Genomic DNA, 24,237 nt, shown 5'->3' on the forward strand with positions numbered 1-24,237 from the left:
TCTGCTAATCCATGACATCAGTTGTGGTGGAGGGCCCGAGCGGAAAGCAGGGGCAGCCACCCACTTGGCACTTCTGGGAGCTGTGATGTAAAACCACTCCTGTTGCCATAATCCGGACACCTCTGGAAAGGAACCTTTTGGCCACAGAGCTCCTGCTATCTTGCTTATTAATGCGCCTCCACATGCTGCATACTGCCCCTCGACCATCTTCGGCTTCACGTCAAAGGTCTTGAGCCACAGGCCGAAGTCAGGGGTATTGCGGAGGAAGGCCTCACACATGACAATGAATGTCGAGATGTGGAGAAAGGATTCCGGGGCTAGATCGTGGAAATCTAGCCCGTAATAGAACATCAAACCCCTAACAAAGGGATCCAGGGTGAGGCCTAGGCCTCGGAGGAAGTGGGAGATGAACACAACGTTCTCGTTGGGTTCGCGAGTAGGGACGACCTGCCCTCGGGCACGCAGCCGATGCGAAACCTCGGCGGTCAGGTATCTGGCCTCCCTCAACATTTTGATATCCTCTTCCTTAACGGAGGAGGGCATCCACCGGCCTTGAAGGCTAGATCCAGACATGATTGAAGGTCCGAATCACCTAACCTGGGCTTTGGGTGTTAGAACTCGAGGCGGGGGAAGGATTCGATTGAGCACGGGAGGGAAAAAAGTAAAAGCCTTGTCCCTTTATAAAGATGGTGAATATCAAGCGTCCTCTCCGTAGCCGTTTGGGACTTGCCTATAATCTAGGAGTCCTAGACACGGTTGGGTTACCCACAACCGTATTGATAAGAATCCTCTAATTAGGGGAACACGATCTCTGCTTTGACAAGACGTGTCAAGAAACCGCCTCGCGTTATGTGTGGAGCTGGTTAAAGAAAAATGGTTCGAATAATCACCGAGCCATGGCATGATGTCATGTTGCCAAAACATGTCAGCAGATTAAGATTCATGGAAATATTATTCTCTCTATGGTGGTATGTGGAATTTATTTTGCAAGGTCGGACATTATCCTGGTATTCAAACTCTTCTGTGATATGTTCTGAGGAGGAACCTGCCTTGCAATGCCGAAGACAACACTGCGCGCCGGACTCATCGTCATTGAAGCTTGGTTCAGGGGCTACTGAGGGAGTCCAGGATTAGGGGTCTCCGGACAGCCGGACTATATCCTTTGGTTGGACTGTTGGACTATGAAGATACAAGATTGAAGACTTCATCCCATGTCCAGATGGGACTCTACTTGGTGTGGAAGGCAAGCTAGGCAATACGGATATGTATATCTCCTCCTTTATAACCGACCTTGTGTAACCCTAGCCCTCTCCGGTGTCTATATAAACCGGAGGGTTTTAGTCCGTAGGACACAATAACATACAATCATACCATAGGCTAGCTTCTAGGGTTTAGCCTCTCTGATCTCGTGGTAGATCTACTCTTGTACTACCCATATCATCAATATTAATCAAGCAGGACATAGGCTTTTACCTCCATCAAGAGGGCCTGAACCTGGGTAAAACATCGTGTTCCCTGCCTCCTGTTACCATCCGCCTTAGACGCACAGTTCGGGACCCCCTACCCGAGATCCGCCGGTTTTGACACCGACACTCCCCTTTAGTCTGGAGACCTCAGCGGCATGAGAGGTGGCGGCCAGCAGCGACGCCTGTGTTCATAAGACATATTTAGTTAGCTTCCTGCGAAAATTACTTGATCCTATGTCCAGCTTTTCCTTTCCAAACACCGGACAGTGTCTCAGGGGCTACACTGTCTATACTATGACCTTCTTTCTCGCACCGCTTACCTCAAAGCCTATCAGCAGGCTGTTGCAGGTTTCGGTCAGTCCGCTCTTGACGGACTGAACCCTCTCAACCACCGTACCCATAAGGATACGGTGTTCCTCCATAATGGAAGCGCCTCGCAATGCTTCCAACAGATTATCTGGTGCCTCTGACTGGACAGAGGTCACTGGCGGAATAGGCACACCTCCTTCTTTCGAAGGAGGTTGCTTATCAGATTCCGGAGCCGTATAGGTCTCCGAAACCGTATTTGGCTTGGGCCCGGACTGGACATGGCCCCCATCGCCAGTCTCCATGGGGGTTATCTCCCCAGGTGTCCAGCGGCCGAAGGGTCACCCTCTGGCACCACCCGGACAGCCTCCTGAACCTCTCCCTGGCCCGGGAAGGTCCTTTTGGATAGCACCTCGTCGTCACCCCTGGCTGTGGGAGATTGAGCGGCCGGCGGTGACTCGCTGGCCATCGCCTTCGAATCCTGCGAACCTCCTGATGAGGATCGCAGGGAGCTGTCATGGGCCGGACTACAAGCGCATGATTTAAAGCATTAAAACTGTGAACTGAAGAGGTCGAATACATGAATATGTCAGAGTCTTTTGAGCACTCATGATGCAGCCAGGGGCTTATTTCGGCGGCACGGCTCTGGGCTGCTGTCGACGTCCCATGCGGAGTTATCCGCGAGGGAGCTCTTCCCCCTCTTGGACGCGTCTGCCTCCAGATTTGGGGAAGCCGCCCTCTTCTTCTTTCCCCCCTCAGGGGGAGAACTACTTTCCTCCTCGTCCTCATCGTCATCTTCGGCGGCGGAGGAGGGAGTCTCGTCCAAAGCTCCTTTGTGACGGAGGCCACCCTGGGCCTCCTTGTCCTTCTTCTCCGGGCCTGGTAAGGCACCGGAACCAACATCTTCGTCAGAAGAGGGATAGCTGGTTCCTCGGGCAGTGGAGATGGACACTTAATCCGCTCCGCTTTCTCTGTCCATAACTAAAACAATTGCTAGTGGAGCTTAGGTATCTTCCTTGAATAAGCAAGCAGAGGATACACCTTGAAACACGAAAGACTTACCGCACTGGCAGGATGGGCCAGATCGTGCCCGCGGTCCTCGTCCGTCTTCGGTGGTGTCTCATTGACCTTGAAAATAAACTTCCAGATACCTTTATGTGTGGTTCCGAAGAGTCTCTCCAAGGTCCGGTGCTTCTCCAGAACGAATTCCCACAAAGGGCAAGTACGGCTCTAGCATGGAAGGATCCAGCGGATTAACATCACCTAGATCACATTGACGAGCTTGATGTTTTTGTCCACCACGCTTTGGATGCGTGTTTGTAGCGCGATCAGCTCGTCTGACGAGGACCAATTTGGGCCCTTCTCTATCCAGGAGGTGAGCCGCATTGGAGCTCCGGATTTGAATTCGGGAGCTGTGACCCAGGTGGTGTTGCGGGGCTCTGTGATATAGAACCACAGTGTCTGCCACTCTTTGACGGTCTCCACAAAAGTACCCCTGGGCCATGTGACGTTGGGCAGTTTGCTCACTATGGCGCCTCCGCACTCCCCGTGTTGGCCATCCACCACCTTCGGCTTCACATTGAAGATTTTGAGCCACAGTCTGAAGTGGGGTGGGATGCGGAGGAAAGCATCACACACAACAATGAACACCGAAATGTTGAGGAAAGAGTTGGGAGCTAGATCATGGAAATCTAGCCCGTAATAAAACATGAGTTCGCAGACGAAAGGGTGGAGAGGAAACCCTAACCCACGGACGAAATGGGGGATAAACACCACCCTCTCATTGGGCTTTGGGTTGGGGATGATTTGCCCCTTGGCCGGAAGCCTATTAGCGATTTCCTTCGCCAGATACCCGGCCTCCCGAAGCTTGGTGATGTCCTTCTCCTTGACGGAGGAGGCCATCCATTTGCCTTGCGCTCCAGATCCGGACATTGTTGGAAGTTGTCGGTGTCAAAACCGGCGGATCTTGGGTAGGGGGTCCCGAACCGTGCGTCTAGGCGGATGGTAACAGGAGACAAGGGACACAATGTTTTTACCCAGGTTCGGGCCCTCTCGATGGAGGTAAAACCCTACTCCTGCTTGATTAATATTGCTGATATGGGTAGTACAAGAGTAGATCTACCACGAGATCAAAGAGGCTAAACCCTAGAAGCTAGCCTATGGTATGATTGTTGTTCGTCCTATGGACTAAAACCCACCGGTTTATATAGACACCGGAGAGGGCTAGGGTTACACAGAGTCGGTTACAATGGGAGGAGATCTACATATCCGTATTGACAAGCTTGCCTTCCACGCCAAGGAAAGTCCCATCCGGACACAGGATGAAGTCTTCAATCTTGTATCTTCATAGTCCGAGAGTCCGGCCAAAGGTTATAGTCTGGCTATCCGGCCACCCCCTAATCCAGGACTCCCTCAGAAGTTCTTTCTTGAGGCGGAAAGGATGAGGACTTGGGCGCTGGAGCTCGAGAGTGGGTAGGTGCGAAGAGAGATGGTGTGGGTGAAAGAGAGGAATCCTTATCCCCTTATAAAGACGGTGAATATCAAGCGCCTCCCCACTCGCCTGTTCCCAAGGGCTATGCGAATAGCGCGGTTGGATTACCCATGCCCGTATTGATGAGAATCCCGTGATAGGGGGACACGATCTCTGCTTTGACAAGACATTCCAATAAAGTCGTGTCTCGAAATATGGAGCGGCAGGCCGAAAAACGGTTCAAAATAATGACCGGGAAGTGATGTAGTGTTACGTTGCAAAAAGTTGTTAGCGGATTGGACTCGTGAAATATTATATTTTCTGCAGTGGTGTGTGGAACTTGTTTTGCAGATCCGGACACGATCTTTATGTTCAGAAACTGTGTCAGAGTATTCGGAGGAGGAACCCGCCTTGCAATGCCGAAGACCGTTTATGCGCCGGACACCTCGTCATTGAAGCCTGGTTCAGGGGCTACTGAGGGAGTCCTGGACTAAGGGGTCCTCGGGCGTCCGGCCTGTTGGACATGGGCCAGACTATTGGGCCATGAAGATATAAGATGGAAGACTTTCTCCCGTGTCTGGATAGGACTCTTCTTTGCGTGGATGGCAAGCCAGGCGGCCGGATATACTATTTTCTATGTAACCGACCTTGTATAACCTTAGTCCCCTCCGGTGTCTATATAAACGGGAGGGCTTAGTCCGTAAGGACAAGGACAATCCGATATGCTAGACTTCTAGGGTTTTAGCCACTACGATCTCGTGGTAGATCAACTCTTGTAACCCCCATACTCATCAATATTAATCTAGCAGGATGTTGGGTTTTACCTCCATCGAGAGGGCCCGAACCTGGGTAAACATTGTGTTCCCTGTCTCCTGTTACCATCAATCTCAGACGCACAGTTCGGGACCCCCTACCTGAGATCTGCTGGTTTTGACACAGATAGTGGGACTAATGCCCTTAGGATCATCAAGAGTATATCCAATAGTAGCTCGGTGCTTCCTCAGAACCTTCAATAATCTTTCTTCTTCATGTTCTGAAAGGTTAGCACTAATAATAACAGGATATATCTTTTTCTCATCAAGATAAGCATATTTCAAAGTGTCTGGCAATTGTTTTAATTCAAACATAGAACCAGCCTTAGGTGGGAGAGGACCTCCTAGAGTTTCAATAGGAAAATTGTGTTTAAGCAGAGGTCGTTGTTCAAAGAAAATTTTATCTATCTCATTTCTTTCATACATATGCATATAATTTTCATGGTCTAGCAAATATTCCTGTCTCCTGTTACCATCAACCTCAGACGCACAGTTCGGGACCCCCTACCTGAGATCTGCTGGTTTTGACACAGATAGTGGGACTAATGCCCTTAGGATCATCAAGAGTATATCCAATAGTAGCTCGGTGCTTCCTCAGAACCTTCAATAATCTTTCTTCTTCATGTTCTGAAAGGTTAGCACTAATAATAACAGGATATATCTTTTTCTCATCAAGATAAGCATATTTCAAAGTGTCTGGCAATTGTTTTAATTCAAACATAGAGCCAGCCTTAGGTGGGAGAGGACCTCCTAGAGTTTCAATAGGAAAATTGTGTTTAAGCAGAGGTCATTGTTCAAAGAAAATTTTATCTATCTCATTTCTTTCATACATATGCATATAATTTTCATGGTCTAGCAAATATTGTTCTAGTGGATCGTAGGAGGCATGGCAATAGAAGCAATACCAATTATTTCATGCTTACTAGGCCAGTCTTCCTTATGATGTTTTCTACTAAACTTGGAAAAATTAAACTCATGAGACGCATCACCAAAACTAACACCGATAGTTTGTTTCTTACAATCTATTTTAGCATTAACGGTGTTCATGAAAAGTCTATCAAAGATAATGGTACAAAATCATCTTGTGGGGAACCAAGAACAAGAAAATCAGTAGGATATTTTATTTTTCCACACAAGACTTCAACATCTCTAACAATCCCAAGTGGTGTGATGGTGTCTCTATTAGCAAGTTTAATAGTAACATCTATGTCTTCTATTTCAGCGGGTGCTATATCATTCATAATTTCTTGAAATAAGGTAAAAGGAATAGCACTCGAGCTAGCACTTAAATCACATAAACCATGATAATAGTGATCTCCTATTTTGACTGAGACAACAGGCATGCCAACAACAGGTCTATGTTTATCTTTTTCATTAGGTTTGGCAATTCTAGCAGCTTCATCACAGAAGTAAATAACATGCCCATCTACATTTTCTACCAAGAGATCTTTAACCATAGCAACACTAGGTTCTACATTGATTTGTTCAGCAGGTTTAGGTGCTCTTATATAACTTTTATTTACCAAAGTTGAAACTTTAGCATGTTCCTTTATCATAACAGGGAAAGGTGGTTTTTCAATATAAGTAGTAGGAACAACTGGATCAACATTATAAATAATAGTTTCATCTTTAGCTATTACCAGTTCTTTAATTTGTTCTTTAATAGGTGGGTATATTTAAACCACTTCTCCTTAGGGAGATCAAGATGAGTAGCAAATGATTCACAAAAGGAGGCTACTATCTCAGAGTCGAGTCCATATTTAGTGCTAAACTTTTGAAAAGCATCGATATTCATAAAATATTTAACACCATCACACTTAAGTTTAATACCTGACTCTTTACCTCACCGAGTTCCCAATCTTCAGAGTTGCGTTTAATCCTTTCTAAAAGATTCCACCTGAATTTAATAGTCTTCTTCATAAAGGAACCAATGCAAGAAGTATCAGGCATGGATTGATCATCACGAGAAAACCGTGCATAAAAATTCTGAATGATAATTTCTCTTCAGAGCTCATGATTGGGGCATGAATATAACATTGACTTAAGCCTCCCCCAAGCTAGAGCAATACTTTCTCCTTCACGGGGCCAATATATATATATATATATATATATATATATATATATATATATAATTCCGATCACGATGAACTAGATGCATAGGATAATTTGGTGAAATTCCAATTTAATCAATTCCAATTCCAAGATCCAATATCATCGTATAGCCTATACCATGCCAATGCTTTTCACTTCAAAGATAAAGGGAAAACCTTCTTCTTAGCTTCATCTCCGGGTAAACCTGCAAGCTTAAGTAATCCAAAAAGTTACTCCACATATATCAAGTGCATATCAGGATGTTTGGTTCCATCTCCTGCATAAGGATTAGCTAGCAGTTGTTCTATCATACGCGAAGGAATTTCATAACCAATATTTTCAGTTGGTACAGTAGGTTGAGGGGTAACTAATTGTGGTTCCGTTCGAGGTGAAGATAACCCAAACAAACCCCTCAAAGGATTGTTCTCCATAGTAACAAGTGACAATAAATTTCAACATGTAGTAATAATTTTTCCTTACCGATTTCCACTTACCAAGAGCACTTCACTCCCCGGCAACAGCACCAGAAAACAGCCTTGATGACCCACAAGTATAGGGGATCAATCGTAGTCCTTTCGATAACTAAGAGTGTCGAACCCAATGAGGAGCAGAAGGAAATAACAAGTAGTTGTCAGCAAGGTATTCTCTGCAAGCACTGAAATTATAAGTAACAGGTAGTTTGATAGCAAGGTAATTTGTAACGAGTAAGTAACGCTAATGGTAACAAAAGTGCAGCAAGGTAGCCCAATCCTTTTGAGGCAAAAGACAAGCTAAAACGGTCTCTTATTATAAGCAAAGCGTCCTTGAGGGTACATGGGAATTTTATCTAGTCACTTCCATCATGTTGGTTTGACTTGTGTTCGCTACTATGATAATTTGATATGTGAGTGAACCAGTGCTTAGGTGTTGTTCTTACTTGAACAAACCTCCTACTTATGATTAACCCCCTCGCAAGCATCCGCAACTACGAGAAAAGTATTAAGAATAAATCTAACCATAACATTAAACTTTTGGATCCAAACCAGTCCCTTACGAAGTAGCGCATAAACTAGGGTTTAAACTTCTGTCACTCTAGCAACCCATCATCTAATAACTACTCCACAATGTATTCCCATAGGCCCTAATAAGGTGAAGTGCCATGTAGTCGACATTCACATGACACCACTAAGGGAATCACAACATACATACCATCAAACTATCGAACACATATCAAGTTCACATGATTACTTGCAACAAGATTCCTCCCGTGACCTCAAGAACAAAAGTAACTACTCACAAATGATAATCATGCTCAAAATCAGAGGGGTATTAAATAGCATAATGGATCTGAACATATAATCTTTCATCAAATAAACCATATAGTAATCAACTACAAGATGTAATCAACACTACTAGTAACCCACAAGTACCAATCTAAGGTTCCGGTACAAAGATTTAACAGGAGATGAACTAGGGGTTGAGAGGAGATGGTTTTGTTGAAGATGTTGATGGATATTTCCCTCCCCAAGACGGGAGAGTTTTAGGTCATGATGATGACGATGATTTCCCCCTCCGGGAGGGAATCGCTCTGCCGGGGGCCGAAAGTGCTCCTGCCCAAGTTCTGCCTCAAGATGGCGGCGCTTCATCCCGAAAGTCCTCCTTTATTTTCTTCTAGGTCAAAATGACTTATATACCAGAAGAGGGGCATCAGAGGTGGGCCGAGGAGGGCACAACCCACCAGGGCACGCCTGGGCTCCTTGGCGCGGCCAGGTGGGTTGTGCCCACCTGGTGAACCCCCTCTGGTAGTTATTTGCTTCAATAATTCTTATATATTCCATAAAAAAAATCTGTGAAGTTTCAGCTCATTTGGAGTTGTGTAGAGTAGGTGGCCTGACGTACCTTTTTCAGGTCCAGAATTCCAGCTGCATGTATTCTCCCTCCTTGTGTAAACCTTGCATATTATGAAAGAAAAGACATTAGAATTACTCCAAAAAGCATTATTATACATAAATACAATATAAATAACAGCAGGAAAACATGATGCAAAATGGACGTATCAGGCTACCATTTGACAATCGCTTCAACCTTTTTAGGCTTACTGAGATGCCGTCGAAAGGGATGATGTGCCCGAAGTTGAGTACCTCCTTGAGCCAAAATTCACATTTGGAGAACTTTTCATAATACCAGTGCTCCCTGAGCTTGTTAAGAACCAAGCGGAGATTCTCTGCATGTTCTTCTTCAGTCTCGGAGAAAATTAGGATATCATCAAGGTAGACGAGAACAAAATTATTTGTGTATGGACTAAATACATAGTTCATCATTCTCGAGAAGTTTGGAGGGGCTTTTGCAACACCAAAGGACATCACGGTGTACTCATAAGAGCCAAAACTTGTCATGAAAGCAGTTTTTGGAATGTCTTCTTCGCGGATTCGGATTTGATGGTAGCCCATACGGAGATCGAGCTTGGAAAACACCTTAGCACCTTTGAGTTGCTCAAATAATTCATTGATATTGGGAAGTGGATATTTATTCTTGATTGTCTTCTTGTTTAATGGGCGGTAATCGACGCAAAATCGTTCTGTGCCATCTTTCTTATTGACAAAAAAGCACCACATCCCCAAGGACATGAAATTGGTCTGATTAGACCCAGACGCTCTTGTTCATCGAGCTGCTTCTAAAAATGCAACTATCCCTAAGTGGTTTTGGTAATTCCTAACAACATATAACTCATTGAACTAATGCTACTTAAAGATAATCATTCCAGGAAAGCATGGCATGGATGAGAAAAGTGGATCCCTCAAAATTCTAAGGACAAAGAATTGGCTCAAGCTCAAAGCTCACAACTCTACATCTTTTCATTTTAAGTGATCCAAGATCACATTGAGTCCATAGGAAAAATCAATACTATTAAGAGGGGATGAGGTGTTGCCTAATGGCTTACTTGCTCAAAGTTCTTAGTGATATGCTCCAAAAGCCCGCAAGTACTTTCTCACATCCACATATGTCCCAAACAAAAAGTCAAACTCGGCCCCACCAGCACTTTCTATCTGGCGCCACCGAGTTCTGTTGACATAGCCACTTCTAGAAACCCTAGTCTTTTCGGTCTCACCAATAGGGATCTCGGTCTCACCAAGATGGGATTATGTCTCTGTTTCCCTTCGTAACGTTTTGGTCAAACCGAGATGAGCGAAAGATACAAGATTGAAGACTTCGTCCCGTGTCCGGACGGGACTCTCCTTGGCATGGAAGGCAAGCTAGGTAATAAAGATATGTAGATCTCCTCCCTTGTAACCGATTCTGTGTAACCCTAGCCCCCTCCGTGTCTATATAAACCGGAGGGTTTAGTCCATAGGACAACATATACAATCATACGATAGGCTAGCTTCTAGGGTTTAGCCTCTACCATCTCGTGGTAGATCAACTCTTGTAATACTAATATCATCAAGAACAATCAAGCAGGATGTAGGGTATTACCTCTATCAAGAGGGCCCGAATCTGGATAAACATCGTGTCCCCTGCCTCCTGTTACCATCCGTCTTAGACGCACAGTTCGGGACCCTCTACCCGGGATTCGCCGGTTTTGACACCGACATTGGTGCTTTCATTGAGAGTTCCACTGTGTCGTCACCATAAGACTTGATGGCTCCTTCGATCATCGATAGCGATGCGGTCCAGGGTGAGGTTTTTCTCCCCGGACAAATCTTTGTATTCGGCAGCTTCGCAGTGCAGGCCAATTCGCTTGGCCATCTGGAGCAGATCAAGAGCTACGCCCCTGGCCATCAGGTCAGATTCGGAAACTTAAACTACACTGCCGACATCCGCGGAGACTTGATCTTCGACGGATTCGAGCCCGTGTCAGATGCGCCGCACAGTCACGACGAGCACGACGTAACTCTGCCGTCGGATAGTGTTTGGAAGATCGCATCTGCAACTACTCCGGCCGTCAATCCAGAGCAAATCGCGCCATCCGAGAGCAGAGGGATAGACCCCACCATGGAGGCCTCACTCTCAGTGGCGGTAGAGCCGGAAAATGAGTTCACCTCTTACGAGAGCCGTGTCGCCGAACCACTGGATTCACCTCCGGCCACGGACTCCAATCCGCCTACATCCGTGCCTGTCGAATCTGACTAGGCGCCGATCATGGAGTTCACCTCCATGGATATCTTTCAGCACTTGTCCTTCGGCGATGTGCTAAATTTATTGAGGTCCCTCTCCCTGTCAGGAGAACCTTGGCCGAACTATGTCCGGCTAGAATGGGATGCGGACGATGAAGAAATCGCTGCCCACCCACCACCCACTTAGTAGCTACTGTCGATGATTTAGCTAACATGCTTGACTTCGACTCCGAAGACATCGACGGTATGGACGACGATGCAGGAGACGAGCAGGAACCACCGCCCACAAGGCGCTGGACCTCTACATCATCATACGACATATATATGGTGGACACCCCTAAAGAAGGCAATGGCGACGAGACAGCAGAGGATGACCCCTCCAAGAAGCAACCCAAGCGCCGATGTCAGCGGCGCATCTCTAAGTCCCGCCACAGCAAAAGTAGTGATACCAGCATAGGAGATAATAACACTCCAGATAGTGCCGAAGACAATCACAATCCCCTCCAGCTTGATGTAGAGCCGGAGGATGAATAAGCCAGTCCTCCAGAGCAGGCAACAGATGGAGTGTAACGCCCTCGATGCGGCTATATCTCCCACGTGTCGAGGCACGACTTAGAGGCATAACCGCATTGAAAGCAATGTCGCAAGTTAGGCAATCATCACAACATCCCATATACTATAGATAAAAAAGGGGAGATACATAGTTGGCTTACACTCGTCACGTCACACAAAGTACATAAATAACATTACAACATTCAAACACTCATGGCCCGACTACAGCGCCAAAATAAAAGATAACCCAACAAGCGACACGGTCCCGATCTCCCCAACTGGGCATCACTACTGATCATCAGGAAAAGACACGTAGTATCGGCGTGAGTCCTCGTCGAACTCCCACTTGAGCTCAAGCGCGTCATCTGGAGCGGAATCATCAGGCCCTGCATATGGTTTGGAAATAATCTGTGAACCACGGGGACTCAGCAATCTCGCACCCTCGCAATCAAGACTATTTAAGCTTATAGGTAAGGCGGGGTAAATATGTGGAGCTGCAGCAAGCGACTAGCATGTATGGTGGCTATTCTGTTCGCAACAGAGAGCGAGAAGAGAAGGCAAAGCACGATCGAGTAACTAGAGGACATCCTGCGGCAAGCATTACTCCAACACCGTGTTCACTTCCCAGACTCCGCCGAGAAGAGACCATCACGGCAACTCACACGGTTGATTCATTTTAATTAAGTTAAGGTTCAAGTTATCTACAATCGAACATTAACAAATTCCCATCTGCCCATAACCGCAGGCACGGCTTTCGAAAATTCAAATCCCTGCAGGGGAGTCCCAACTTAGCCCATGACAAGCTCTCACGGTCAACGAAGAAATAGACCTTCTCCCGAGACATTCCGATCAGACTCAACATCCCGGTTCTACAAGACAACTCCGACAATAGTAAAACAAGACCAGCAACACCACCCGCTGTGCCGACAAATCCCGATAAGAGCTACACATATCTCTTTCTCAGGGCACACCGGAAAGCTAAGCGTACGGGAGCCAACGTAACCCAAGTTGTCAAGGGACGGCCGCGCACGGTGCTCTAGGTTGGACCAACGCTCAGAGGAGCACTGGACCGGTGGTTTAAAATAAGATGACCCTTGAGTCCGCGAAACCCAAGGGAAAAGACTAGGTGGCAAATGGTAAAACCAAGGTTGGGCATTGCTGGAGGAATTTTATTCAAGACGGACTGTCAAGGGGTTCTCATTATAACCCAACCGCGTAAGGAACGCAAAATCCGGGAACATAACACCGATATGATGGAAACTAGGGCGGCAAGAGTGGAACAAAACACCAGGCGAGAGGCCGAGCCTTCCACCCTTTACCAAGTATATAGATGCATTAAGATAACATGGCAATATAATGATATCCCAACAAGTAAATAATGTTCCAACAAGAAACGGTCTCCAATCTTCACCTGCAACTAGCAGCGCTATAAAAGGAGCTGAGCAAAGCGGTAACATAGCCAATCAACGGTTTGCTAGGACATGATGGGTTAGAGGCTGAACATGACAATTTGGGAGGCATGATAAGCAAGTGGTAGGCATCGTAACATAGACATAGCAAAAGAGCGAGCATCTAGCAAGCAAAGATAGTAGTGATTTCGAGGGTATGATCATCTTGCCTGCAAAGTTGTCAGAGTTGACTGGATCCTCGAAAGCAAACTCAACGGGCTCCTTGTTAGCGAACTCGTCTCCCGGCTCTACCCAAACAAGCAACAAGGACACAATCAACCACGTGCAAACTCAAACAATATGATGCAAAGATGATATGTGATGCGGGTTACGATGCGGGATGCATATGCAAGATTTGACAAGGAATGAATGAACCTGACCTCAACTTGGAAATCCAAGTGTGCCAATGGAAAGATGAGATAAAATCGCTTGAAAACGATATAAAGAACACCAGAATCGGAGCTACGGTTTAAAAATGGCAAACAATTCAAATATGACCACGTTCTGCGATTTATAACAAATAGCCATCTAAATGCAATAAGATGAACATGCTACAGCACTCAAACATGGCATCAAAATACATGACAGGAATCCATTCATGATGCTTAACAAAAGTATAGCACTGAGCTACGGCCAAATCATCCATTAACGGATTCCAACAAGCATGGCAAAAATGCATTAGACAAACAGATCTCAGACTTAATGAAATTAACACTTGTCTGGAATTTCAGATCAGATAGCACACTTCAGAGCATGAAAACTATATGCTACAGGACTGAACATGACAAAGTAAAGCATTGCATGGAGCTACTCAAAGAGCTTAACAAAAGTCCCTTAGTGACCTTGAGCCAAAAGGGATCAAAAAATATATTTGCAAGCATGTGAACATGGCAAAAACATAATCAGTTTTTAGACTTAGTAAAAACTGGGGCATGCTGAACAGATATCAAGTAGACATGTTTACGAGCTCGATACACTCACTACAGAACAAGTCATGACAATCTAAGCATACACCCATCAAGAATACACAAAAAACTAACTAGACATGGCAAGAACAATAATATAACATGCACGAATCAACTACAACAATATCAGCAAAATCGCTAACAAGTAGACAATCTGCCCAGATTCACGAAATGACAAAAGTAGAGCTCGATTGACTCAAGCTAGGGTGCTCCATAATTACAAACAAGGACATAAATGGATAGAGCACTACAAGATTAACAAAACATCCTTACTGATCATCCTCAAAAGAGGCACGGATCACTAGGAAACAACATGAACATATGACATATTGAGATAAACAGATCAAGGACTTAATGAAAAAGCCAAGTCCCTGAAATCTAACATATAAAGCCTCCTAGAGTACCCACCGTTCTGGAGGCCTTCGCGCGCGCGTGATCACTGGCCACTCGATCAGCTCGCTGGCTCGTTTTTCACCATTGATTTTTACTATTCACTGCTAGATTTTGTTACACCTCGCGTTGCTTCGCTGGGTGGCTGCCAGTGGACCCATATAATCATTGGTCCACACTGCAGCGAAGGGATCGTCGACTGGGTTCGTGACCATTGACGCTCCCGGTGAAGAAGCCCTAGATCGAGCGGTCAAAACAGATCACGCCCTCATTGATTCCTTCCACTCCCTCGACACCACCTCCTCTTCACCCGGCGGCGCCCCCTCCTTTCTCCTCACCCGCCTTCCTCCCCATCTGGCGGCGCCTCCTCCCTCCTTCCCATGGCCTCCCGCACCGCGCGCCACCGGCTAGCTGCACCACCACCGCATGCAGCGCCTCCTCCCTCCTTCCCACGGCCTCCCGCATCGCGCGTCATCGGCTAGCTGTACCACCACCGCATCCTCATATACTCCAGCCCACTATGCCAGCGAGAGAGGAAGCTACGGGAGGAGAGCCCATCCCGTGAGGAAGACGTGGGGAAGAGCTCTACCCGTCTCAGTTGCCGGCCGGGATCTGTAAGAAGAGGAGACCTAGTGCTGGCGTCGGCTCCAGCGATGCGGGTTGAAGGCCAGTGCAGGCGAGCGCGCGCGTGCAGTGCGGTGCCCTAGACAGGTGGTAGTGGCCGTCAAGACAGGAGCGGCGCCGCGAGCGACGACCCTTGGTCATCTTCAAGTGCGCGCCGTCCGTGGTGGCCGATCATGGGTGTTGGCTGGCGGCCGGAGGCCCCTGCAGCAGGCCGGTGCCCCTTAGCAAGATTGGCATGAACTGGGAAGGCAGCCGGTGTGTAGTATGATCCTCGCCTCCTCCAACTTCGTTAGGGTAAGCACGTCTCTGTCCTTTCTCTTCTCCCGTCTCTGTGTATGTGTGTGTGTTCGTCGTTTCTCCTTTCTTCTCTCATGAAGAAGGGGCTGCTCAGTTTTGGAACAACAAACCATGGAGGATATGGGTCTGCACGGGCTTAGAGCAGGAAGCCATGGCAGCCAAGGTGAATAAGCAACACATAATCGTTATGCACAAAATATGCATTTTTGGAAATTATTATTATTTGTTCTTAAGATATCTATAGCATTTTTGCCTGAATAATTAAAGCCATCTACTGTATTGATGATTTGTTAGCTGAAAAATGAATGAAAAGGAGCTTGTAGTTTTGTGAATAAGTCTAATACTTTTGCAGTCCGCTTTGTTAGTATCATAAGATTAGTTATACAGTTATACTCCAATATGCTGCTGCTGTAGCTACCCGAAGGACGATGCAATGTTCGAATTGAAAAATGAAATCATAGCATCATATAGTTGCACAATAGATTTCTAATAATATAGAATTGATTTAAACACATCACTTCATAGTGCGCTTTTGTCATTAGACATGGAGGGATATTCTGTTCTAGGAAATTCACTTATGACTACATTCACAGGTTGAAGATGATGGTGTTGTCTTCTTCCTTCTGATTGATTTCCAACAGCTTAAGAACTTGTGCGGTGGTGTCAACCTCTTATGCTCTCAGGGAAAATCCTAAAGAAGCCTTGCTTTGCATGGGAGCTGCAGTTCATCTGGTTGATGCTTCTTTTCATGCTAAAATTATTAGTGTTGTCGTTGTGCTTTGTTTTTTCACTCACTGTACTTTGATTCTTGATGTTTTCTTCAGGCTAAGAGATCGTGCTATGGAAGCGACAAGGGCTGCCGCAGTGTAGACAAGGTCAATATCAGGCTTTATAACCAGACTGAGACAATAATTGCTTTGAAGAATTTTAAAGTGGCTATATTAGTAAGAATTTGAAGGCGGGCTATGAAAGTCAGTATGACAATGCTAATTTGCAAAACGATGCTAAATGCTAAGATTTGACTCTACAAGTAATCGAGTTGACCGTGTAACATGCACCTAATGCGAATTTGCATGTATCCTCATGTCTAGAACTCCAGATTATAGGTTTTGGTGTTCTCCATGCCATTTTTCTCATAATCCCCGAGGGCTACCGATTTGATCTTTTGTTGTTCCTGGTGTACCGATTTGGTATTCTATTTGTTGCTTGATCCTCTTCCTTCACTTTTGTTCTACTATTATTTGGTTGTGTGTCTCTTCTGGTGTCCTGGATGAAAATATGAGCAGCAAACATCGTTGTGGTCTGATGGAGATGCATTTGCCTAGAAACCATTGTCTGACAGCTCGGCCATTTTTTGTGAAATTCTCAACGTCAAATAACTGCGGACCTGAGCTGAGGGTGCTGCATATGGTTTCTGTTTGATTTTTCTTTCCTATGGATTGGAGATTGTCGTTCGCGGATCCCGCTGAATATTTGTGATGTTAAAAAGGAGTGGCCTGATTCATACATTGATGAGATCTATGTTATCACTCTGAGGGATCTGTCGCAACAACTTATGATTTTGTTATTCGTTTTTGTTTTTTCAGCTATATTGTTTTTGCTACCTGGTCTCTGTCTTGGCATCTCGATGAGTTGATAATTTTTTGACTTGATTTGTTCTTTGTTGATGATTTTTGCTTTAAAATATTTCTCCATGAAAATCATACAAGCAGACAGGTGATCGGAACTGATGCCATGTTGATATGTCTACATAATACATGCTTACCCTTGTGGTTGGCATCCGAGAGAAAACATTATCTATCTTTTCCAATCTTCTCAAACATTATCTTCTTCTGTTTTTTGTCGTGTTTGCGCTTAGCTCATGTTCTCCCTCTTAGTTGGAGTTTAGTGTTTTTACAGGACTCGGATCTAAGAGGGACGCCGTGGGTGCGGATAGCGAGATGGTTTACATGACTTAGATCTGAGAGGGACGCAGTCAAATGGTCTAACCAAGTTTTCTTCAATCCTCTGTTCTACATTCTGGTTTTGATGCCTTGCTGCCTTTGACATTAAGGTGAGGTCCTCTTCCTCATACTACTGCCTTCCTTCTGAGGCATCGTGATTCCTGGAATCCTTCTTCCGTTTTTCTTTCGATTTGATATTCTACCTCCTGAATGATGATTACAAGTGCATGGTTCATATGATCGAATTGTGATTGCTTGAACAAAAATATGATGTTATGAGCTTTTAGTGCATTGGTTTATGGTTGTGCATTGATATATTTTGATAGTGAAACTCACCTCTTATGCCAAGGTGGGAAGCTTGGCTGATTCCGCCTCCAGTCAGAAGATTAATACATCTATGGTTTTATTTTCCATGCCAACAGCTTGATTGATGATTCCTAATGCATCTCAGGTATTGGTCTCTTCTCCGTAAATGTATATACTTTACCATGCTAATTTTGTGTTAACCGTTGCGTAATATTTCGCCACTAGAGATATATGATATAACCAATTTTGTTGCTTATACATAAAAAGGTTGCATGTGTGATGTACTGCTGTTTGTAGCTTTTTGCACTTGTCTAATTTTTAAGCCATATTCTGCTCATAAGAGAATAATTTACAGCCGGGACCGATTCATTATGACACATGATGTATCATGCACGACTGCTTACCTAGAGAGAATAAAATGATGGAATATTCTTCTGTCCAACCAGAAAAAAATTCTTATAATGTGTTTTATTCATTTGACATATCAAAATACATCAGCATTTAAAGAAGTGGCAATAATTAGCCATCCTCATGCTGGTGAATACGCATTTGGATTTATAACATCGAGCATGATTCTTCAGGTACTTGTTTATGCACAACACTTTCTACAAATGGATTCATGGCATCAACAACATTAGCATGCTTCATTCTGGATAATTTACTCATTTATATGCTTTCAAGAATTTTGATTTATAATTTTCATTATTAGCTACACAAAGATTCATACCATACTTGTGTGTGCTCTTTTTTTGTGTTACCTCATTCTTGAAATAGTTCACTTTGAGGAAAGTGTTATCCTTTAGTTGTAATTTGTGACAACTAAACACTTAAATCTCAAGAGTGTAAAGGTTCGCCCAAAGAATTAAGTCTAATGTAGCCTGGCTGGGCTTATCTTAATAGTTAGCTTATCAGGATTAACCTATAGTCTATATATAAGGTGGTTTAAATCAGTCTCTCGTACATAAATTTGTTGTGCAAGCCCTGAAAAGGCCAGCTAGAGATACTTCAAGGTTATGGGGCCTTTACACATCTGTCTGGTAATTTGATGTCTTTTAGAGTGGTTCCTTTAACTGCTAAATCCTATGAACACTTGCGAATACTATATGTTGTTGTTGTTAGGTTCTCTACCAGAAATCACTCAGATATCATCTTATTCTCTTGTTCGCTGTTTTTTTGTAACATCTGAATATAGCATAAGCTTATTTTGGTAATGCCTCCTTTTTGCGGTTGCTAAGTTTGATGGTCTTCTTAATAGCACTCTTACTATATCACCTGAATTTCTAATCTTAAGTTTCTACTATTATCTCTCTATAGAAATAATTGTTTCTGGAGGAATGACCATGCCACAGTTGATTACTGCGCTAGGACTTGCCCTTGATAAGAACCAGGGAACCCATTTAAACAGAATGATGATTGTGTGAGCCTTTAAATATCGCCAACACATCAGGTACAGTCGAAAACTTTCCCCGTCCCCCAGGCCCTGTGGGCTGCGACTGAACTTAGATTTCTAATCCCTAGCTTAACTTCCTGTAGGTATTGGCATCTAGATGTTTACAACTACTAAAGGAACACCCAAGTCATAGATGATGCTACATCTGATGTATGATTTGAAGATTAGAAGCTGGAGCACAAGGATTGTGTGATGGAGTAAACATTGGTTATATATTTTAGGCGGGTCAGATATTAAAGTGGGGTGCTCACACAACACTTAGGTGGCTTACGGAGATTACTGAAATTGGTTTGTGGGTGTTGTGTGCTCACACCGCACTCATAAAATTACTATCAAGATTTGAAGTTAGTTATGAGCTAAAATTAGTAATAATGAAAAACCAGGAGAACACCATATTAGGTGAATTTAAACCACTTACAGGACAGTGCCAACAACAACAAGAGTGCCATAATAAGGTGCTAAAGCCTTCCAGGTGAAGGACAATGACAAGAGTAACATCGACGCACCTTCAAAACAGAAAAAAGAACATTAATTCCTAAGTCATGCCACATCAAGAAACACAAGCACACAGTTTACTGTAGAAAAGGCAGTACCATTCCAGATAATCTTGTTATGAGAAGGCTCTTCCTTCCTTGCTTGACCATCAGTGGAGATGCAATCATGGTGCCTATGAGAAGTATATATACATCTCAAAAAAGGCATTGGAAATTACTGCCAAAATACGCTTTTCAAACACTTTACTAACCAAAAACATTGGCATCACCGAACAAGAGCACTCGCTGCAACATTAGATGCAATGCCTGTACTGTGGAACATGGACGTAGAGTAGTACACGACAGCATTTATGCCAGCAAGTTACTGAAACAAAAACAGTGTCGCTCCCCACACTCACAACTGCAGTATATGAGAAACATATCAGGACACATGTAGAAGAAATTTCATCATAATAATCAATTATGACATAGACACAAATGAGTATGAAAAGAATACTTAGAAATTGCAACCCGAGTTATGTAGCCTGAGTAAATTATTAGTCGTAGCATTGCGGACTGTAAAGAACATGGCTTGGTAGCAGCAGTTTGCGAGGAGTTCTAGGCTAACCCCAAGATGATAGTTTCGATCAAGCAAATGTGATAGCATAAAAGCCATAGTAATTCTTTTTATTATTCCTATGCATTTTCTTTGTCATAGATGATAGGCGGAAGTTGCTTTGCCCAAACTATTTGCATCTATATGATAAGGTAACACACAAAACTTTTTCTCACTAATTCCTTTGTACCACGTCATTGGCTTGATAGGGTATAGAAAAAATAATCAGAGAACATTTTACCTTCCCAATAGCGTTTGCTGAAAAGATCAAACCAGCTGGCATCTGGCTCATTAGATACTTGCACTAGCAAATCAATCTCTCTTTCTCTCATCTACAGGCAAGTCACGGCTAACATCATCGAGCATCAACGGCAAGCAACAAGTGGCCTGCAGCATGCAGCGACAGCGGCAGGTAGCAAACAACACCAACAGCGGCGGCGATTTCTCACCCTGCTGTTAGTGGCGAGGTCGGACAGAGCATAGCAACGAGTTCTGGACAGCGGTAATGGCGGTCAGCGTCAGGAAGAAGTAGGAGGGATCCACGGCTTCGAATCAGTGGTCCAGAGAAGATGTGGACAAAGCGGAGCCCGTCACAGTCCCTGTAGCTGTTCGGTGAGGATGACGACCGCGACGGCCGACGAAACCGAGGAAGGCGGCCTCGGTCCAAGAGGTTCCTGCACGCCGGGGCACGGAATGACCATTAAAGGGACAGCAGGAACAAAAATGGAGCTAGGGGAAGTGGGGAACTACATAGGAGCAAGAACACACCAGAAAACGAGGCGATTCACGGCGCCGTCCAGCTGGCGTGCATGTCGGAGCTGGAGGCATGGACGTCGATCCGGACTGAGGGCTGGCGAATCCCGCTGGTTCCTGTGACCGGCGTTGCAACGGCGAGCGGCGGTGCCCCCGGCGAGCTAGACGAGAGAGGGGATCCAAGAGAAGAGGATATGAAGTGAGGAGGGAAGGGGTAGCTGGTTTGCGGCCGCGTGTCCGTTGTCCCTGCTAGATGGCGCTGCTGGACTCACCCACTGGCCAGTGTCAAAGGCAGGGGCTGAATGAAAATAAATGCAAATGAGATTGACTGGAACATCTCTTCCTCCTCTATTCCTTCATAAGCTTCTCAAGATTAGCATGATCTAAATGTTTCCGTGCTCAGAATTTTACAAAAATATCTTGGAAAATTTCACATATGCTACTGTTCAAATTCGAAATAAAATCTGCCCCAACTTTGGGTTGAACTGTAGGTAAGTGATAAATTCTGAAATGCATGAAATTTTTACTGGAGTTTGTAGATAACATGTAACTGCCATATATAAATATTCATGAAATTCCAGTAGTTGAATCATCACCAAACACATATATCACAATTTTGTCATTCTCTCAAATTTAAAGAAATGCACTTGATTTAAGGTAACAAAATTACTTTCAGAATTTTTGGGATTGAAGCTGTGGGGGAGGTATGAAAAGCATGAGCTAATCATACAGTCATGATAAGAATTTTTATGACTAGGCATGCGCTCATTCAATTAGGATAAGATTTGAGCATAGAACAAAATTTTGATGACTAGGCATGCGCTCATTTAGAGTGAATAGCAAAAAACTACCACATTACGGGTCATCGTTCCAAAAAACTATCGTTTTTTTAATCTTTTCAAAAAGCTATCACAAAATTGTTCTGTTGTTCCAAAAAACCAAAATGACCATCTGACTTAGAATTAATCCTGTTTATGATAGGTCGGGCCCGCTACTAAACAGACCATTTGTTGACTGTTTGTTTGACCGTTAACTTACAGCTGGGTCCCACATGTAAGTGCTCTCTCTCTCTCCCTTATCTCTCTTCTCCCCCTCTCTCTCACCCTTATCTCTCAAAATCCCGAGCGCCACGGCCGCCGTCGCCGCCTGGTCCGGCCACCACCACGCCATGGGGAGCGCCTCCGGGCCGGCCACCACCACGGCCGACGCAGCCACGGCCGCCGCCGCCAGGGCCAACCACCACCGTGCCATGGGGAGCACCTCCGGGCTAGCCACCACCACGACCGGCGCAGCCACGACCTCTACCGCCAGGGCCGACCACCACCACGCCATGGACGCGCCGCCGCCTGCTTAGGTCCGCCCCACCACTGGCCGCGAGCTCAAGCACGGGCGGGGAGCAGCCAGGGAGCTCGGGCGGTTCCAGCCCGCCGCGGCTGTTGCTGCCCGCCGGCCACGGCCAGAGCTGGACGGCCTTGACGAGCTCGCCGGCGTGGTGCTGGCTGGCTCCGGCGCGAGCTCCCTGGGAGGACAGGATTGCTTTTTAAAAAAAATCCAAGGACACGATTGCTTTTATATTTTGTTTCAGGGACCTGTTTGCTAAAAAAATACTTAGGTCCCACCTGTCATAACCTGTCGATGGTCAAACTAACGGTCAACCTGACGAGTGGACCCGAGCTATCATAATAATGTTTGAAGTTAATCAAAGTAGTCATCAGTGCGACATGATAGTTTTTTGTAACAACAGAACAATTTTGTGGTAGCTTTTTGAAAAGATTAAAAAAGCGGTAGTCTTTTGGAACGATGATCCGTAATGTGGTAGTTTTTTTGCTATTCACTCTGCTCATTCCATTATAACCAGGCAACTATGTGATTAAGTGATACCATGAGAGGCATTTGCATTTATTTGACATGATAAAATGGGTTATTACAATACTTGCTCTAGGAGTACTTTCATTATCGTCATATCCTTATCCCATCATCGATAAGGTTATGCAGTCGCTAAAGTTTAATAACTTTTGTGATTTGCATTCATTTATTAACTAAATCATCAACTTGCTCAATAACAGGCTCTATGTTTCCATGTAATGAAGGTTATAGAATCCATTTTGAAGAACAATATCTTTGATTCTATCTTATTATATGTTATCCTAAATGCAAGGTATTAGTTATGTAAACCATTGTTTCAATCCCATGTTTGCAAATGTGATCGATCCAAATTGTGCACGCTCAAGTATACATTTTTTTAAGAGAAATCCTCTTAACTTCTCATGTACAAGGGTTTCAATTGATACACTAAGTGTTTGCTAAAATCTAAATTTACTAGCAAATGCAAATAATTTCAAAGCATTAATAGTTTTATATGGGACTCTGTGCCATTTAGCGCAGCAAGTTTGAATTATACATCATTTTTCATCTTGAAGGGTTTGAATTAGTAGCCTAAGTGGTTGATAAAATCTACTTTTCTACTAACAAAGTCAAATATTCTCATAACGCTTCAGGTTTGAGATGGTCGCTCGGACACAAACTTACTGAAAAATGCAAATATTTTCAACGCGCACATGTTTTTTACATGGGACTCAACGGTAAAACCACAATAGTTTAAGATTGTACGTGTGAACACCACATTCAGTTACCATTACAACTGTTTATCAACAATGTTCTTGTCAAAAAAAATAATAGATATATAGGCACATATAAAATCATGCGTTGTAAAGCTTCAAACACTTGCTCATAATATCTTCCTCTCTATCATTAGTCCGTTGTGAACTTGTGATGGAAAAAAATTAGATTCCATCAAAAGTGCTTCTGGATGCTATGATACTATAGCTTGGCCTTCCAAAACGCAATTTACTCAACACACAAGGCAAGGACCATTAGTCTTGAGGCAACTGTTCAGTTTTATCCATCTGAGGTACTAGGTATACAATGGACTTGCAAAGAAATCAATAATTCATTTATGTCTAGGAAAAACTGGAAGAGGGTAAAGATCGCCTGACAAACAAACCTCTTAAATACACGGAAACCTCTTACAACAAAGTGATACAAGAGTTCAACTATGATAAGCTACAATTGGTTAAAAAAGAAGTTCTGTAACACGAGCTAAAAGAAAAAGAAGGAATAATAGACTATCTGAGCAATAACAGGTGCAATGGTCTAAGGAGAAATCACACGGAAGTAAAGG

General features: G+C 44.4%; 2 long non-coding RNA genes across 12 annotated transcripts; one reads left to right on the forward strand and one right to left on the reverse strand.

Annotated features, from left to right (window-relative positions):
- Positions 1-8,453: 8,453 nt before the first annotated feature.
- LOC125525720 (uncharacterized) lies at positions 8,454-21,480 on the reverse strand. Of its 9 annotated transcripts, XR_007291407.2 has the most exons (8): positions 21,072-21,480; positions 20,545-20,977; positions 19,960-20,108; positions 19,808-19,881; positions 19,633-19,720; positions 13,410-13,487; positions 9,190-12,177; positions 8,454-9,075 (listed from the first exon to the last, which is right to left on the reverse strand). It is a non-coding gene; the product is annotated as an uncharacterized LOC125525720 (long non-coding RNA). The 9 variants fall into 9 exon arrangements; XR_007291408.2 differs by lacking the exon at positions 13,410-13,487 and having other exon boundaries at positions 21,072-21,479; XR_015611642.1 differs by having other exon boundaries at positions 13,410-19,720; positions 21,072-21,478.
- Positions 15,382-19,882, forward strand: LOC125525719 (uncharacterized). 3 transcript variants are annotated; one of them, XR_015611636.1, is made up of 8 exons: positions 15,382-15,512; positions 15,610-15,678; positions 16,109-16,247; positions 16,340-16,390; positions 17,415-17,568; positions 17,808-17,909; positions 19,079-19,211; positions 19,298-19,882. It is a non-coding gene; the product is annotated as an uncharacterized LOC125525719 (long non-coding RNA). The 3 variants fall into 3 exon arrangements; XR_015611637.1 differs by lacking the exon at positions 15,610-15,678 and having other exon boundaries at positions 15,392-15,512; XR_007291405.2 differs by having other exon boundaries at positions 15,471-15,678.
- Positions 21,481-24,237: the final 2,757 nt, after the last annotated feature.

Source organism: Triticum urartu, chromosome 7A (assembly GCF_056163025.1).
Source record: "Triticum urartu cultivar PI428250 chromosome 7A, HENAU_Tu73, whole genome shotgun sequence".
NCBI lineage: Eukaryota > Viridiplantae > Streptophyta > Magnoliopsida > Poales > Poaceae > Triticum > Triticum urartu.